General features: G+C 42.6%; 1 protein-coding gene across 1 annotated transcript in view; it reads right to left on the bottom strand.

The window, feature by feature from the left end:
- Positions 1–19,814, bottom strand: part of LOC136872163 (whirlin) — a 1,631,916-nt gene that overhangs the window by 1,249,473 nt on the left and 362,629 nt on the right. The window lies entirely within an intron of this gene.

Genomic DNA, 19,814 nt, shown 5'->3' with positions numbered 1-19,814 from the left:
AGATCTTAATCCGATCGAACACATCTGGGATGTGATTGAACGTGGCGTCAGAATTTACGTGAATTAGTTGACTTGTGCGTGCAGATGTGGTGCCAACTCCCTCCAGCGACTTATCAAGGCCTCATTGCTACCATGCCAAGACGCGTCGCCGATGTTATCTGTGCCAAAGGTGGACATACCGGCTATTAGGTAGCTGGTCATAATGTTGTGGGTGATCAATGTATATTAACAACAATAATAATGAAGTTACTGTTTTCGCGTCCCACTAACTACTCTCGACGGTTTTATGAGACGCCGAGCTGCAGGAATTTATCCCTCAGGAGTTATTTTACGCGCCAGTAAATCTACCGATACGACATTGACTTATTTGTGCGCCGGACTGAGCCAGGCTCGAACCTGCCAAGTTGGGGTCAGTAAGCCAGAGCCTCAACCGCCTGAGCCACACAGCCCGACATCGGCGAAGGAAAGGGAAAAGCTATGAATGGTATGATAATCAAAGACTCCCTAGGCCTCGAAGACCTTAAACCGTTGGAGTCAGAAATGAACAGGAGTTGGCTAAAGAAGGTCGGATAGGAGGAAAGACTGACACAAGGACGTGGAAACAATGTCACGAATCAGCTAACAGAACCATGGTCACCAAGCGTTGCTCCCAAGTTGAGAACCCCTAGTTTCGCTTTTAGTCGGCTCTTACGACAGGCAGAGGATACTGTGGATGTTTTTATACAGCTCCCATCTATAACGGGTACTTGTAGAACTCACTGAGAGGAAATAAACAAACACCGCACATGACGTGTTACCATGAAGCAACACGGTGATTTTACTACCTTAAAATGGCGGTGTTATTATATTACCCAGTGACGTCATATCACCTAGGTCAGACTCTAGCTACTAGGTACATTGGTTCTTCCCCTTGCCGCCAAACTTGCTGTCTATGTAAATAAATTTCTAGGGGGCCTGTTGTCTGTAATTTCGTTTGTTATGCCAATTTCTCGGATATTTATCCGATTTAGGTAAAGTCCAGCCCGTATGAGTGGTTTTTAGGTTCCGTGTCTGTCTGTCCATTTGTCCGTCTGTTCCACCACCACGGTGAAACGCCTGGATATATCTCGACCACGCCTCATATATAAAGTATACTTATCCAGAGGAAGGTTTATATATGCATGTGCTTTAAAAACCACTGAATAGAATGGGGGTTTGTCGGGAAATCGTAACAGTTTCCTTCCATTTTCTCTTATACTATTGATTTTCTGTAAAATCCATGGACTACATATTAAACATCCCTCCTTCATTTTAAACAACATTTATTATGAGTATAAATTCGATTACTGTTCAAATGACGGAGAAAATTACTACTTTCTGCGGGTTTCATGCTCTGCATGGAGTGGCCGACAGACCGACAACGAAACTACCGGTTACCATGGCGACGTCTCTGGCTGCTTGCCAGCAGGGAAGTAACCTAGGCTAATGTCCTTTTCGTCAAAATTACTGTAAACTCGCGGTTGTTCCTTGCGTAGAAGGCAATAAAGACGTCATACTACCATTCTGCGGCATATTTGCGGAATCCCGTTAGAATAGCTCTAAAGGGGCCGTTAATATTTGAACATTAACACCGAGTGTAGCCCATGATTTCACACCGTAAGGTGTTTTCTGGCATTTGCTGTACATTTTACTGTATTTCTCTTCTACTTCTGTTTTTCGCTTTAATTTCTTGCCTCTTTACAGTTAAATTAATAACACCATAAGTCATCTTCTCATCTGTTTACCTAAGAATCCCTGCGCCAAAATTTCTCATCTGTTACTGCCTTCTTATATCCGTAACTCATATCATCACAATTTACTGAGGAAAATTTCCCACTTGGTATTTACGTATTTGTTCCATCCATCTGTCCTTAATTATGAACCTATTTTTTTTTAAATTTCATCTTTCTTAACTGTAATGCTTTCTTATTTAATTACTCCGTATGTATGCGAGTGATAATCCAGATACCTGGACATTCTTCCCTTTGAGGGAATATTCCAGGCTTTTTAAATGTATAACTATTAGGCCTCGAAAAATGCCGAAGTATGGAGGCAGTTTCAATGACGTTGCAGACCTTCGTTTCATGGTAACTGCTTTCTAAGCGGTTAGTCACTTCACAAAGCAGATTACACAATCGCTGCTCAATTTGGAGAGATCTTAAACTTTGGTCATATGCCTTATTGTCGAATCTCGATTCTTCATGCTATAGATAGCGCAGCATTTCTCCAACTCGATTGTTACTGGCATTAGGAAAGAGGGCCTGTCATTATAATGAATACTATCGATCTATATTGTGAATGGCAATAGGAAATGTGGCCTGTTATTAACATCTAAATTTTCCCAACGTTTCTCGGATAGCGCTAAGAGACGTGTAGTTTAATATAATCTTACTCACTGCGTGCGCTGTAACTTACGTAGAACTCCGCATACAAGGTATAATACCGTAGTGAAGCACGGGTACATTTACTAGTCTGGAAATAATTTTGATTTTGAAATGTTCAAATAATTGTAACGCTCACCGGCCGATCTACGATTTCGAACTATATACGTCAAAACGCTACTAGTTTTCAGCCGACAAATGAGGATTTCCAGGAAAATAAAATTTCGATATATTGAGAAATATGTCTCAGTTCTAGTAGAGCATTCCGTAAAACGGGAGGTCTCGTGGTTATGATCACATCAACACTCACGTAAATTTGTTGGTTAGAGCCGGCCATCTCCAGATGTAAGATATCGCGTAGGAAACAGCGTTATTCTATCTTCTCTCAAACATTTTCTAATTAGAGAAAGAGACAGACTCTTTCGAATCTTTCATTCAATTATGTATGGATCTGTTGTTGTCGTCGTCGTCTCTTCTTCTGGCGTCATCACAGAAGGGTGTCGAATATCCTATTCTGTTTTTCCCGTATCAGCATTACCGTCTCATGGATGATTAATCCCTGTTATCTGACATTGAGGCCTTCGGTTTAGAGGGTCCCCGGGTCAATTACCAGCCGCGTCGGGGATTTTCATCGAGTCTGATTAATTCTTCTGTTTCGGAGACTGGGTGTTTGGATTTGTCCAATCACTTTCCCCTTCAAATTCAGACAACGCTGCACAATATCAACCACCAAAAACACACGCGGTAGTGATTACTTCCCTCCACATAGGGTTTGCGTCAGGAAGGGCAACCAGATAAAAAATAGGGCAAAATCCACATGTGCGACGCAATTCGCACGCGCGACCCCACAGGTGTGTGATAAAGAGGTAGAAGAAGAGGAAGAAGAAGCAGAAGAAGAATGGATAATGACTGTTGGAGGTTTAACGCCCAGGATTACCTTCCCCACGCCTGCCCCATTGTCTAAGGGTAGTGAGTCTGCTTCATATCCGGATGCCCCGGACTGGATTACTGCCTAGTTCACTGATATTTACCTGGATCTGAGCGATAGTTCGAGATCCACTCAGCCTACGTGAAAACAAATGAGCAGCTATCTGACGGTGTGATAGCTCCAGTATAGGAAGACAAGGTTCAGAGGATACAATGCGCTGACCACGATTCTCCTTATATGCTGCAGGCCTTCGGGAAGAGCAGCAATCATTTGGTAGGCCAAGGTCCATCAAGGCCATAGTAAATAAATAATGGGGTGTCGCCTTTCTAGTTGACGCCTTATAGGCGACCTGCACGTCTGTGAGGATGGAGTCCTACCTACAATGGATTCTGATGATGAAGACTGTACACACGCCTAGCCCCCGAGCCATTGGAATCAACCAGTGGAGGTTAAATTTCCCGACCCGGCTGGGAATCGAACCCGGAATTCCCTGGACCAAAGGCCAGCACTCTAACCATCTAGCCATGGAGCTGAACACGGCTATAGTAGTGACATGGGGTTGATATGGTTTCGTTTGCCCCACGTCCACTTTTACCTCCTTTCTTACTGACGTTCTATGATAAGTAAATTTGTTAGACTGAACCTGAACCTCAAAAACAGTATTAGCCTACTCCATAATTAGAAACCTGAAAGTGTTTTTTAAAATGCTATTTGTTCGGGGCGTCGACCTAGAAAGATCTTATGGCACTACTTGCACCATATGTGAGGAACCTGCGTGTATTTTGTAAATGGCAGAAGCGTAAAGTGTTGAATGTGGGGAAATGAACGTTAAGGACGACACAAACACCCAGTCCCCAGGCCATGGATATTCATCATTTACAATTATAAACCCCTGATCCGGCCGGGAATCGAACCCAGGGCCACCGAGTGACAGGCGGACGCGTTGCCCTCTACACCGCAGGGACGGACATTGATTTTAGAAAGTTCGTGGACAAACCCTTTGTAAAATTCTCGAAGAAATAGAACTATACAACAAAACCCGAAGACCCATTCTACAAAGTCTGACTAACATATATTCTAAAGTTAAATTCAGGGGTGGAATCTCTGACACCTTCGAGATCGGCAAGATTATGGCATTCCTCACTCCTCTTCAATTACGCCTTTGAAAAGTTGTGAGGGAGAGGTTTCGTCGCACTGACCTCCTGTAATATTACATGACATCAGTCTCTAACTCCAACTCTCCGAAAGTATCAGAGACTGCCAAACATTATAGACATCTCACTCCAAGTAACAGAGATAAATTCTATTTCATATACGTACACCCTTCACAGGTAGAAAAAGCAGTCAGATCAATACGAACTAAAGCTAAAGGTCCAGATAATATTCCAGTATCCATGATTTCTACCTGCATGGACATATTTCTTCCTGCCCTTGTGCACTTATTTAACTTCTCTCTACAGAATGGAGTTTATCCCTCAGAGTGGAAGCGTGCCAATGTACGTCCTGTGCCCAAAAAGAAAACACCAACAGTCTGTAGTGATTTTAGGCCTATCAACATCCTCTGTGCACTTAGTAAAGCACTAGAAAAAATTGTTCATGAGCAGATATGCGAATATTTGTCTAAATACAACATTTTAAATCCCTACCAATCTGGCTTCAAAAAGGGCCATAGTACTACTACTGCTCCTCTGAAGGTTACAGATGATATTCGCGCGGCCACCGATAAGAGGCAGCTTACTATCTTATGTCTCTTTGACTTCTCTAAGGCATTTGACTCTGTTAATCATGAGTTGTTTCTTGCTAAGCTGAAGTCAATTAGCTTCTCCCAGAGTGCTCTCTCGTGGTTTGAATCATATCTGTCAAATAGATCACAAAGAGTCACGTTCGTTGACAGTCGATCCTCTAGCTGGAAATCAGTAAACTGTGGCGTACCACAAGGATCAGTCCTCGGTCCTTTATGTTTTTCTATTTATATTAATGACATATCTGAAGTCTTTAAAAGCAGTACCTTTCACATGTATGCGGATGACTTACAAGCTTACTTCCACTTTTGTCCCACTAACGCATCTTCTTGTATAACGCATTTTAACCATGACATCTCTCGGTTGATTGAATGGAGTGCAAATTATAACCTCCAATTAAATGTGGATAAGACCCAGCTTATTTGCATAGGTTACACAAAACTCCTGAAAACTGTTGACCTCAAATCCCTCCCAGCAATAAAAATTCTAGAGACAGATATTCATTATAGTGACACCGTTAACAATCTAGGTCTAATTTTCGACAGAACCTTATTCTGGTCTGATCATACGTCAAATGTAATCCGAAAAGTTGTGCCATCCATCTATATTTTGAAACGTAACGTGTCATGTACACCACCTTTCATGCGAAAACTACTTGTTCAAAGTCTTATATTTCCAATAATTGACTATGGTGCAGTCGTATACAACGGCTTATCTGAAACTTTGAACATAAAACTACAGAGGGTACAAAACGCATGTGTTCGTTACGTTACAAATGCCAGGCGTGATGAACACATAACACCCTATTACATACAGCTACAATGGTTGAAACTCCATGAACGTCGAGAAATCTCAGTAGCTGTTGCCACGCAGAAAATTCTCAAACTGAAGACACCATCCTACCTTTATAATGCATTTAAACCTATGGAGTCGGTACATAACAGAGATAATAGGTTTACAAAAACCACCCTTCAAATTCCCCTTCATCGTACCACTAGATTCAACAAATCCTTTGTTTGCACTGCATCACGTATCTTTAACGTCTTTAATCTTCACCGTTTCGCAAATAACATTAACTGTACACAACTAAAGCAGTTCTTAACATCTATCTTTCTGGAGGAGTACGCAAGAGGCTGAGATCAGGCATTCTTGTGTCGAACAATCAGAAATATGTATATTTCGAAGAAAATTGTTTCTCTGCCTTAGCTTAATATTCTTTAAATCCATGTAGTCCAAAATAACAGAAGAGCTTAATGACTTAATTTCTTACTTATTATATATTGTATGTCTTAACCTTACTGGATTTGGTATCTGTATTTTCATATTTTTATGTTTCATGTTTAGTTTAATACTTTAATATTATAAAAATGTAGTTACTGTGATCATAAATCTGTATTGCATTATAAGAAGACGCTACATAAAGGGGCTTTTCAGCCTCAGTGGATGCAAATCATGATCAATAAATTCAATTCAATTCAATTCATTCCTGATCTGCAAGTCTCCGGGTTGAGCATGGTCACTTGGTAGTTCATTCTTGCACTCCGAATTTTTAAATGTGAACTTATAAAATATTTCTTTCAGTTCTGCAATTTGTGTTCAATAGTAGCGGATTGCTCATTTTACCCAATATCTGTTGTTGAAAGGATACTTATCTGTATTGTAAGGATTATGGACTGTCGACGAAATGTTATGACTTGCCATAGTTTCCAACGCGTTTTTGTAAGTTGCATAGTACTGTATTTATCATCACTTTGCTCTGACTTAAATGGTAGAGACGAATTTCGGCTTCGTCTTTAAGATAAGAAAATTCCTCCATTGCCGGCATTTGAAAGTACTTAATTGCTTTCATCGACGCGTTAAATAACTCCTAAAGACCGCTGTAAGTTGTTGAGACGTACTCACCTTCTTCTTGTTATCAATTTACCCCCTTAATTTTATTCAATTATTTATTAATTAATCGGTGCAATAGGCCCCACTTGAAGTATCGTCAGGTATTGGATTCTCAAGTGGCAATTCCAGGTAGCTTCTGCTTGGTTTTATTAGGAGAAGGCTCAAAATATTACAGATTCATTACGACCTCATTTCTCATTAGCTTCTCCGCGACTGTTAACTAAAATGTGGAAAGATAAATTATGAACAATTCTTTCTTCAAGAAAAATGACTATTACAGCTTCTCGAATAAGGAATTAATGAAGGGCAAACTGAAAATAGAAGGTATTTTTCTTCTTTGATAAAACGGCCACCATTCCCCTTGTCCATGATTTTATTGAGTTTCCTAGGAACAGAGAAGACCAGATAGCGATAAATGTGAGGGCGCGTCTTTATTCTCTCCCAGAATTCAAGATCAAGGCTACTGAGAGACTCAATAGCACGTTCCTGACCCGAGTCAAACCCCTGAATCTTAATGTGAAATGTGTTCGATGAGATTAAGATTTGGGATTTCGAGGACCAGTCCAGCGCCGATACGCCTCGCTGCTTTCGGATCCAATTGCTGGTAATGTGCAATGTTTCACGATACTACAGGGACATTATTTTAACTATTCAGGGGATTATCGCCCGCCCGGTCGCCTGGGCTGTGAGCCTGTCTCCCGCCAAGCACTCTGCCATAATACGGCCAGCAGTCAATCAATCAATCAATCAATCAATCAATATTGATCTGCATTTAGGGCAGGCTCCCAGGTGGCAGATTCCCTATCTGTTGCTTTCCTAGCCTTTTCCTAAATGATTTCAAAGAAATTGGAAATTTATTGAACATCTCCCTTGGTAAGTTATTCCAATCCCTAACTCCCCTTCCTATAAATGAATATTTGCCCCAGTTTGTCCTCTTGAATTCCAACTTTATCTTCTTTTCTTTTTTTTTTTTTTTTTGCTAGTTGCTTTACGTCGCACCGACTCAGATAGGTCTTATGGCGACGGTGGGACAGGGAAGGCCTAGGAGTGGGAAGGAAGCGGCCGTGGCCTTAATTAAGGTACAGCCCCAGCATTTGCCTGGTGTGAAAATGGGAAACCACTGAAAACCATTTTCAGGGCTGCCGACAGTGGGGTTCGAACCTACTATCTCCCGAATACTGGATACTGGCCGCACTTAAGCGACTGCAGCTATCGAGCTCGGTAAACTTTATCTTCATATTGTGATCTTTCCTACTTATATAAACGCCATTCAAACTTATTCGTCTACTAATGTCATTCCACGCCATCTCTCCGCTGACAGCTCGGAACATACCACTTAGTCGAGCAGCTCTTCTTCTTTCTCTCAATTATTCCCAACCCAAACATTGCAACTTTTTTGTAACGCTTCTCTTTTGTCGGAAATCACCCAGAACAAATCGAGCTGCTTTTCTTTGGATTTTTTCCAGTTCTTGAATCAGGTAATCCTGGCGAGGGTCCCATACACTGGAACCATACTCTAGTTGGGGTCTTACCAGAGACTTATATGCACTCTCCTTTACATCCTTACTACAACCCCTAAACACCCTCAAACCATGTGCAGTGGTCTGTACCCTTTATTTACAATCCCATTTATGTGATTACCCCAATGAAGATCTTTCCGTATATTAACACCCGGATACTTACAATGATCCCCAAAAGGAACTTTCACCCCATCAACGCAGTAATTAAAACTGGGAGGACTTTTCCTATTTGTGAAACTCACAACCTGACTTCAAACCGCGTTTATCAACGTACCATTGCCTGGTCTCCATCTCACAACATTTTCGAGGTCACGTTGCAGTTGCTCACAATCTTGTAACTTATTTATCACTCTATGGAGAATAACATCATCCGCAAAAAGCCTTACCTCCGATTCCACTCCTTTACTCATATCATTTATATATATAAGAAAACATAAAGGTCCGATAATACTACCTCGAGGAATTCCCCTCGTAATTTTTACAGGGTCAGATAAAGCTTCACCTACTCTAATTCTCTGAGATCTATTTTCTAGAAATATAGCAACCCATTCAGTCACTCTTTTGTCTAGTCCAATTGCACTCATTTTTGCCAGTAGTCTCCCATGATCCACCCTATCAAATGCTTTAGACAGGTCAATCGCGATACAGTCCATTTGACCTCCAGAATCCAAGATATCTGCTATATCTTGCTGGAATCCTACAAGTTGAGCCTCAGTGGAATAACCTTTCCTAAAACCGAATTGCCTTCTATCGAACCAGTTATTAATTTCACAAACATGTCTAATATAATCAGGAAGAATGCCTTCCCAAAGCTTACATACAATGCATGTCAAACTTACTGGCCTGTAATTTTCAGCTTTATGTCTATCACCCTTTCCTTTATACACAGAGGCTACTATACCAATTCTCCATTCATCTGGTATAGCTCCTCCGACCAAACAATAATCAAATAAGTACTTCAGACATGGTACTATATCCCAACCCATTGTCTTTATATATCCCCAGAAATCTGATCAATTCCAGCCGCTTTTCTAGTTTTCAACTTTTGTATCTTATTGTAAATGACATTGTTATCATATGTAAATTTTATCACTTCTTTGGCCTTAGTCTCCTCCTCTATCTCGACATTATCCTTGTAACCAACAATCTTTACATACTGCTGACTGAATACTTCTGCCTTCTGAAGATCCTCACATACACACTCCCCTTGTTCATTAATTATTCCTGGAATGTCCTTCTTGGAACCTGTTTCTGCCTTAAAATACCTCTACATACCCTTCCATTTTTCACTAAAATTCGTATGACTGCCAATTATGCTTGCCATCATGTTATCCTTAGCTGCCTTCTTTGCTAGATTCAATTTTCTAGTAAGTTCCTTCAATTTCTCCTTACTTCCACAGCCATTTCTAACTATATTTCTTTTCAGTCTGCACCTCCTTTCGGCCGGTACTAAGTCGTAGAGTGTTTACGCACAATATTTCCTGTATTTTATGCACGTATTACGTACATACACTTGCTCACGTAATCAAAATGGCATTAGAACAACACACTGAGCACTAAACACATGAACATTTGACTAAACTGAACCTTACGCTGATAAAGCTCTCAGCAAACTGCATAGGAGGGGATCTTGTAGCGCCGAGCAGCGCATTACGGCGAAGTGCTTGGCGGGAGACATGCTCGCAGTGCAGGCGATCGGGCGAGGGACAGTCACCTGAATAGATAACATAATGTCCCTGTATTATCGTGCTCGAAGTTTACAGAAGACATCTCGTCCATTCGGGTATTTGGCAGCATACACTCCTGCAGGGTCTACGTATATTCCACCAAATCCATCCTGGATGAGACCTGAGCTAATTCTCCCGCTGTAGCGGTGTTCATTCGCCCCAACAGAACAAACTGATCCTTACACTCCATGGTGTGGCAGCAACGTGTTCGAGGGAGTAGCGCATGATGCAGGGCCTCTTACCATACTCGTCCGACAAAGATACCTTTTCATCACTCCTGATAACTAACTCCTAGAATTCGCTGGGAGGAAGGCTGTGGGTAAGATCTTCCCCCTTTTTGGCGGGCCTGTTGATGGTGGATATCAGCAGCGTGGAGACATTGACAGAATGTCATCGAAAATACTGGCAAATTGAGATATCCTGCAATCGCTGCAACTAGGAGAAATGGTTTATTAATTCTGGCTTCCTCAATGAACCTATCCTGATCCTTAGTGATCTTACTCGGTCTTCCCAGCGTTTGGCGTGTCTTGAGACCTTCCATGCCTTCCTCCTGAAATCCCTTACCCATAGTTTCGAAGTTTCTCCTGACGAGGGGAACCCGCCAAGTGCAACAGCCTGATTTGCCAGAAACGTCGCTCGGTGGGAAAGGGGTCGATAAAAGCGAACACATGTCTCGGCTTATCCGTAGACACTCAACAGTTTCCGAGAAAATGACGGTAGGAGTTTCCTACGTGCTTTACCTGTCTATCACCGCGTAGCAAATTGAACCGATGCGGTGGCATAGTGGCCTTCGCTGCGGGTGCACGCTTTTGCGCCCCGTATTCAAATCCCGATGAAATGTGTGTTTTTTTAAAATTTATTTCTTTGTACATGGACAATTACTACACGAATGATTTTGTTCAATGTATTTTGAAATATTATGGTCCTTTTTCGTCTATTAATATTCTGCCCGGTAAATGCATTTTAAAACTCAATTGTTCTACCCGGCTCTGTGGTGTAGCGGTTAGCGTGATTATCTGTCATCCCCGGAGGTCGGGGTTCGATTCCCGGCTGTGGCACAAAATTTGAATAGTGGTACGAGGGCTGAAACGGGGTGGTCAACTAAGTCCCACTTCAGCCAACCTCGATGTGGTTTTCCGTGGTTTCCCAACTTCTCCTCCAGGCAAATGTCGGGATGGTACCTAACTTAAGGCCACGGCTGCTTGCCTATCCCATCTAATCTTCTCATCCTCTACAAGGCCGCTGTTCAGCATAGCAGGTGAGGCACACGGGCGAGGTACTGGTCCTTCTCCCCAGTTGTTTCCCCCGACCCAAAGTGTCACGCTCCAGGACACTGCCCTTGAGGCAGTAGAGGTAGGATCCCTGGCTGAGTCCGAGGGGAAAAACCAACCCTGGAGGGTAAACGGATTACGAAAGAAAGCAAGAAAGAAAGGAAGGAAAAAAGAACAGTTCTTCTACACTCATTGCACAGCAGAAGTGACTCACGACTAGATGCGGCGCATTAAAAATCCACTCATTGCTTCATAATCAATTGCAAGCGCAGGTTTTTGGAAAAATGATCCATTAGGCGTGGTTTGTCGTGAGCTTATTGCAAACACGTGAAATCTTTAGCAATATTAATGACGTTTCTTTTCCCAGTGACATCCCCAACCAGAAATATAACTGTGGTAAACCTGCCTTCGCGCGAAGCTTGTGGTGTGCAAAATTTCTATATTTTGAATGTTTCGACGATGGGTATCATCGAAGGGAATGCACCGTACCTCCCTGAAGCGTTAATATGATGATGATGATGGTGCTTGTTGTTTAAAGGGGCCTAACATCTAGGTCATCGCCCATAATGGTACGAAATGAGACGAAATATAAGGACAATTTAAAAGTCCAAAATCATCCAATGACCAGAATTCAAAACGTGATAATGAAGAATGAATGGATGAACATGTATTTAAAACAATCAGTGCATCCGACCCGCAACGACCCACCTTTCCAGAAACTATCATAAAAAATAGTATTACTGACCAAGGGACTGCTTCTAAAGCACAATCCTGAATCGATGTTGTTTGTTGCCTAAAGGTGTCCAAAATCTAGGTCTACGGCCCCTCATAATGGTACTTATCGCTAGGAGAGTAGAACAATTGTATTTCTCATGTTGCGGTACAAATCAAAGGTACCGTAGACTCACGGTGTTCTACACATTATGGTACAACTCACAAATATTGTACGTCGCACGGGTAACACGCAGGCCTATGGTGTTTTTTACATCATGGCGCCAATCATAGGCAACGCAAACCCACGGTGTTCCTCACCTAGGTGTACTAATTGCAGGCAACACAGACCCACGGTGTCGCTCATATAGTGGTACTAATCACAAACCCATTGTGTACCTAACATAGTGGTACTAATCGCAAGTAATGGTGACCCATGATGTTCCCCGTGTGATGGTACTAACCACAAGTAGTGCTATGGTTCTAATTAAATCATCCCTTGGTCGCCCCTTTTAGTTGCTTATTACGACAGGCAGGGTATACTGTGATGGTGGTAGTGGTGATTATTGTTTTAAGAGGAAGTACAACTAGGCAACCATCCTCTATATAACACTAACCAGAGGGAAGAATGGAAGGGATCCGACACTTCGAAAAATGAAGATAACGTCCAAAGGAAGACAAGGGCCACGAAGGGCGTGAAAATGAAAGACTCCCTAGCCCTCGCAAACCTAATAGCGTCGGGGCTGAAAAGAATAAGACTTGACCAAGGGAGGTCTGATAGGATAGATTAAAGTGAGGAGCCTGGCACAAGTGGAAGCAATGCCAGGACTCAGCTGAGGGCCCCGTGATCGCCAACCCACGCTCCAAAGTTCAGAGCCCCTGGGGCCCCTTTTAGTCGCCTCTTACGACAGGCATGGGATACCGTGGGTGTTATTCTACCGCCCCCACCCACAGGGGGAGGGATACTGTTGACGTATTTTTCGTCTGTGCCCCCCACCCACAGAGCGTGAAGCATCAATGTAAGAATAAACTTCCTTTTTTTTTTCTATTTGCTTTACGTCGCACCGGCACATATATGTCTTATGGCGACGATGGGATAGGAAAGGCGTAGGAATGGGAAGGAAGCGGCCGTTGCCTTAATTAAGGTACAGCCCTAGCATTTTCCTGGTGTGAAAATAGGAAACCACGGAAAACCATCTTCAGGACTGCCGACAATGGCGTTCTAAAAAACTATCTCCCAATTACTGGATACTAGCCGCACTTAAGCGTCTGCAGCTATCGAGCTCGGTATAAGAATAAACAATGTTACCCTGAAAATAAAATAGCATATAACACTTGTTGTGAAACCAAGTTGTAATTTTACAATCAACATAACGCCCTTGTATTCACTAACTGAATAAGAAACATTCGTGTAGTGATCGTCAATGGACATAAATAGATATATAAAAAAAAAGGTCAATTCATCGGAATTTGAACACGGGGCGCAAAAGTGTGAACTGCCACCGCGTCCGTTGAACCTACCCTACGCGCTTAAGTAGTCGGAAATTATGACCGTCATTTTCTCAAAAACGGTCCAGTATTTACGGATAAGCCGAAACCTGTGTTCGCTTATTTCAACCCTTCTTTCGCTGAGCTAATTTCCTGGCAAGTAGCGTTCTTACACTTGCCGTGTTTTCCTCGTGAGTGGCAAAATGCTTTGGGAATTACTGGAGACTGGACGGCCGCATAATTTGAATGCGGCTCCTAGTCGCCTCGGGTGCAATGGGCTTGGCGGAAGTATATCAGCCTGCTATTGCTCCTACGGTATACAGGTAATGAAGTAACTCCACACACCAGCGGCTTATTGGCCAACCCGCTGCGACTAATGTGGCACGAGAATAAATACCTCGCCTGACATTTTTACTACTTTTTATCCACCTGAATTAAATCCTGGCATCTTTAGATACCTGCTCCCCAAGGAAGAGAAAAATTGAATATTAATTTACGAAGTAGTTGTACTAGTGCTCAGAACACAGATTCTTCTTCTTCTTCTTCTTCTTCTTCTTCTTCTTCTTCTCCATCTGTTTACCCTCCAGGGTTGGTTTTTCCCTCGGACTCAGCCAGGGATCCTACTTCTACCGCCTCAAGGGCAGCGTCCTGGAGCTTGAGACTCTGGGTCGGAGGATACAAAGGGCAAGGATGACCAGTACCTCGCCCAGGTGGCTTCACCTGCTATGCTGAACAGTGGCCTAATGGGGGAATGGGAAGTTTGTAAGGGATAGAGAAGGATGAGGGAAGGAAGCGGCCGTGGCCTTAAGTTAGGTACCAGCCCGGCATTTGCCTGGAGGAGAAGTGGGAAACCACGGAAAAACTCTTCCAGCATGGTTGAGGAGGGAATAGAACCCCCTCTACTCAGTTGACCTCCCGAAGCTGAGTGACCGCGTTCCAGCAATCGTACCACTTTTCAAATTTCGCGGCAGAGCCGGGAATCGAACCCAGGTCTCTGAGGGTGGCAGCTAATCACCCTAACCACTACACCACAGAGGCGGACGAGTACAGAGTCAATTACTAATGTATAAACATACAGATTATCGGCATGGTTCAACGCAGAAGTAATATAGTTCGTAATCATTTGTCACAAATCTATTACGTAAATAATACCGAAAGGCACTATTTGGAACAAATGTTATGTGAAAACAAAGTATTTATTAAAATTTGCTTTACGTTCCACCGACAGATAAGTCTTATGGCGACGATGGGATAGGAAAGGGCTAGGAGTGGGAAGGAAACGGCCGTGGCCCTAATTAAGGTGTGAAAATGGGGTACAACGGAAAACCATCCTCAGGGCTTCCGACAGTGGGGTCCGAACCCACTATCTCCTGGATGCAAGCTCACAGCTGTGCGGCCCTAACCGCGCGGCCAACTCACCCAGTAACAAACAACGAAGCAATCAAGAAAGGCGCTTCATGTTTTTGATAGTTTTATGACAAAGGAGATTAAATTCATCAACCCATGCCCCGAGAAAATAGACACACCGGAAAGAAACAGATTTATGAAGTCAAACGGAGACCACGTGTAGCAATGGATTAAAAGTGAATGAAGTCATAGTGTTCCATGTTTATTGTTCACATTATAAAATATTTTATGAAATATCCAGAGTGCCTCTGTGGCTCAGGTGACAGCGCGACAGCGTCTCCGGGCTGGGTTCCGTGGTTCAAAGTGGAGACGAAGGTACTCCGTTTTTCTCTGCCATGTTTCATTCCAGCACTAGTCTCCAATATTACATCTGACAGTCATTAATTATTGCCCCAGGAGAGTGTGACAGCCTCTGGCAGCCGGCACAGTTCCTGTTCTCACCGCTAGATGGGGGCTTCATTCAATCCATTCCTGTCCCGGTCGGAACCGGAAACAGGTAGTGAATTTACATTTCATACGAATTTCATTGAAAAATGAATAAGTTGTACTGTGTATGGCCGAAATTGATTGGAAAACAGGAATCCTTCTATTTCGGAATATTACACAGAGACAGAACGCTCAAGCAAATTCATTTATTTTGAAAGCAGGGCAAGTGAAAATTATTATAACTGGGTAGATTATCACAGAAACACTTACAACTAGCAAAAGCGTTTAGAAAAGCAATACATACAGTTTGAGAGTTTTTTCAAATTTTTGTCCAATATTCTATAGGTATATAATAAATTTATCGTTCACGTCCAATTACATAACTTTCAATCATTGGAAAATGTATCCTATTGCGAATTTCTCAATCGTTGAAAAAGCGGACATCAATTTCATATAAATACGAAGCCAATTTGTTGAGAGGAGTTAGTTAAACTGCAATTAGAAATAATAGCATTCATTTCTACAAGAAATGTCAACTGCGATTTTGAAAGATTTGCTCCGAATAGTACGAAATTATCTGTATAACATAACAGTAATTTGAATAAATAGAATCCATTGGCGGAGGGGCCAGGCGTTAGCTTCCCGAAAATTAATAAATGTTGCAACATTTTTGAAAATTCCAATGAAAATGAATTCAGTGTACTTTCTTATTATCCTTATGGATTAATCAGTAGGCTGAATCTTTCTGTTTTCCCTAGTGTTAGGATTCACATTCTCTCAAGTTAAGATTTCTTCCCTGCCAACGCTTAGGTTGAAACAGGTCAGGTGACTACCACCTAAATGGGATTAGCTTGTTGTTATTGCAACAGTAATGCCATCTGATGAAGATGAGAGGCAGAAAAATAGACAAAGCACCCCTCAATTTACAATAATAGTCAGTCGGTGATTTAACAAGTGAAGGCAAAATATCTTGAAGAACCACTAGAATTAAAAAAAACTGACTTTTAAAGGCAGATAACTGAACCTAATCCCATGGAACTACAGACCTGAAGGGCCTTGGCCTACCAGGCTACCGCTGCTCAGCCGAAAGGCCTGCAGCTTACGAGGTATCGTATTATGACGAATCCTCTCGATCGTTATTCTTGGGTTTCTAGACCGGGACAGCTATCTCACCGTCAGATAGCTCTTCAATTCTAATCACGTAGGCTGACTGGACCTCGAACCAGCCCTCAGATCCAGGTACAAACCCCTGACCTGGCCGGAAATCGAACTTGGGGCCTTCGGGTAAAAGCCAGGCACACTATTCCTACACCACGAGGCCGGCTTTAAACACACATGCTAGATTTTATTTTGTAAGAGGATTAATTAGACCAGCTGACACGCGAACACGACGTCTGTGGCACGACAGTCAAACCACATATTTTAATGTGTTTCAACTTGTAATAAATAGGCCGTAAATTTATCATCATCATCATCATCTGTTTACCCTCCATGTTCGGCTTTTCCCTCGGACTCAGCGAGGGATCCCACCTCTACCGCCTCAAGGGCAGTGTCCTGGAGCTTCAGACTCTTGGTCGGGGGATACAACTGGGGAGTATGACCAGTACCTCGCCCAGGCGGCCTCACCTGCTATGGTGAACAGGGGCCTTGTAGGGGGATGGGAAAATTGGAAGGGATAGACAAGGAAGAGGGAAGGAAGCGGCCGTGGCCTTAAGTTAGGTACCATCCCGGCATTCGCCTGGAGGTGAAGTGGGAAGCCACGGAAAACCACTTCGAGGATGGCTGAGGTGGAAATCGAACCCACTTCTACTCAGTTGACCTCCAGAGGCTGAGTGGACCCCGTTCCAGCCCTCGTACCACTTTTGAAATGTCGTGGCAGAGCCGGGAATCGAACCCGGACCTCCGGGGGTGGCAGCTAATCACGCTAACCACTACACCACAGAGGCGGCGTAAATTTATCAACATAGCATATTTTAACATTAAGCTTTAGTAAATAATTATGGCTCAATTAATTTTCTTCCTGTATTTTTTTTACAAATTGTATTACTGTAGTTTAAAGCAAGACATATACCTTATTCTTAAAATCTTCCTGTTTTCAAAATGCAACATTCACTGATGACCGCAAAACATCCACTCGAATGGATTTATATGTTATGCAATTTGATACGCAAATGAACTAAATGAGGCTTTCATTATGATTTTAAAAGAAAATAATCGATGGCACAAACTTGATAGTAAAACGTAATACGTACACAAGACCTCAATTGACACGCTAGTCGGTAAAGGTTTGCCATCCCTGACCTAGCATAACCGTTTGCACGTTAACTTATTATTAGCGGATAAAAGATACGCAATGTCAGTAAACATCTACATATCTGACGTGATCTTTATCTGCTTCCCTGTTTTCAGGTCACCGTTGATGTCGGAAATAACACAAGTGAAAATTATTACACTTGGCAGGTATTTCAGGGCGTTAAATTATCACTTTCTAAGCAATAACTCCAGCAGTATACCGTGTTCTTAAAAACCAAATACACCTAAATTAACACTAAAACTATACAATTAAATAATAATAATTTCTTTACCGAGCGAGTTGGCTCAACCTAGCGAAGTCGTCTTTTGCACCTTGCGCCGCGCAATGCATCGGTGCGGGCAACCTGAGAGGCCTTATATTATCTCAAACTGATCCAATTGCCGTCCACCATCATTCCTGAAAGTTACCAACATTATCACGGACACACACTGTAGAGAGACAACGACTAACAGTGTCTGCCACCGAGATTGATATATAGATTTAATTTAGAAAATAACTGAATTATCGTCCGACTCGTTGGCTGAATGGTCAGCGTACTGGCCTTCGGTTCAGAAGGTCCCGGGTTCGATTCCCGGCCGGGTCGGAGATTTTAACCTCCATTCGTTAATTACAATGGCCCTGGGGCTGGGTGTTTGTGCTGTCTCCAACATCCCTGCAACTCACACATAACACTATCCTCCACCACAACAACACGCAGTTACCTACACAAGGCAGATGCCGCTCACCCTCATCGGAGGGTCTGCCTTACAAGGGCAGCACTCGGCTGGAAATAGTCACACGATATTACTATAATTATCATACTGAATTATCACCTCCATGTACATTTAATTTCTCTGGGCCTGCACACACAGTAAGTTTTTGTCGTCCAATAACTGTGGTAACGCAGCAGAACAAACGCTACACTAACACACGATATATACACGGACACTAAAAATAACGGGAGCACCTTGAGCTCTTAATATAAATCACTGATTACAAGCAATTCCTTAACATATTTGGCTGAAAAGAACTGTTTCGAGGAAGGGAAAAAGAAATGGAAATTATAGCACATAGCTAGAAAGTTGATTGCACAGTAGAATTTGCAATAACATTCTCAGTTAAGAGAACTGTTTGTTAGTAATTCGTAAGCATAAACAAGGTAAACACCCACTTGAGGACGAGTTCTGAGGGAGGCACGTTCTGAGTTCTGCCTGCGCCTGTTGCGTCGGTTCAGGAGGACGGTGTATGAAGCCGCCATTGCACACACAAGTTCTATTCACTCACTCACAGTAAGAACACGTCTGAGACGAGATAGAATCACACTCGTATATCCGCAGCTCTCTGCGCAATGCTGTTCGTGCTGGTTGCCAAGTAAATGTCTCCCGAAACAGAATATTACCATCATTGCTAATTCCGCCAAGTCCAGCCTAACTGTCTCCGCCGGAGCGGTCCATTTCACCACTTTCTGGGTCAAGGATCGTTGACTCATTACTCTGTGGTCGGTCAGTTGGAACTGAAAGAAACTCATGAATGTTAGAAGTTCTGAAGGGAGAAAACTGGATTTCTACTGTCCAATTTGTTACATTTCTTGGTTTTGTGAATGATTATTCACATGTTACTGACTGTTAAACTCATCAATAAGTACCGGATTATTTTGAAAATGCGTATGCGCATATGAAAATGCATACTTTATGGATTTATTGGCTTGGTTGCATTTTCTAAACATAACAGCACATTTGAGCACATATATTTGAAATTAAGTATCATTTAAAATAGATCGAACATAATTGGTTTCACCAGCGTGTTGGACATCCCTTGTAAGCAACGTTCTGAATTAGAGAAGACGAGATGACAGTATTTTACGCAAGCACGCTGCATGGCTGTTTCTTTTTTCTTCTCTTCTCTTTTTTTTGCCATTGGCTTTACGTCGCACCAACACGGGTAGGTCTTATGGCGACGAAGGGGTAGGAAAGTCCTAGGATTGGGAAGGAAGCGACCGTGGCCTTAATTAA

The sequence above is a fragment of the Anabrus simplex genome, chromosome 4 (genome assembly GCF_040414725.1).
Source record: "Anabrus simplex isolate iqAnaSimp1 chromosome 4, ASM4041472v1, whole genome shotgun sequence".
Lineage (NCBI taxonomy): Eukaryota > Metazoa > Arthropoda > Insecta > Orthoptera > Tettigoniidae > Anabrus > Anabrus simplex.
The sequence above is the reverse complement of the archived record's forward strand: the minus strand, read 5'-3'. Positions and strand labels throughout refer to the sequence as shown.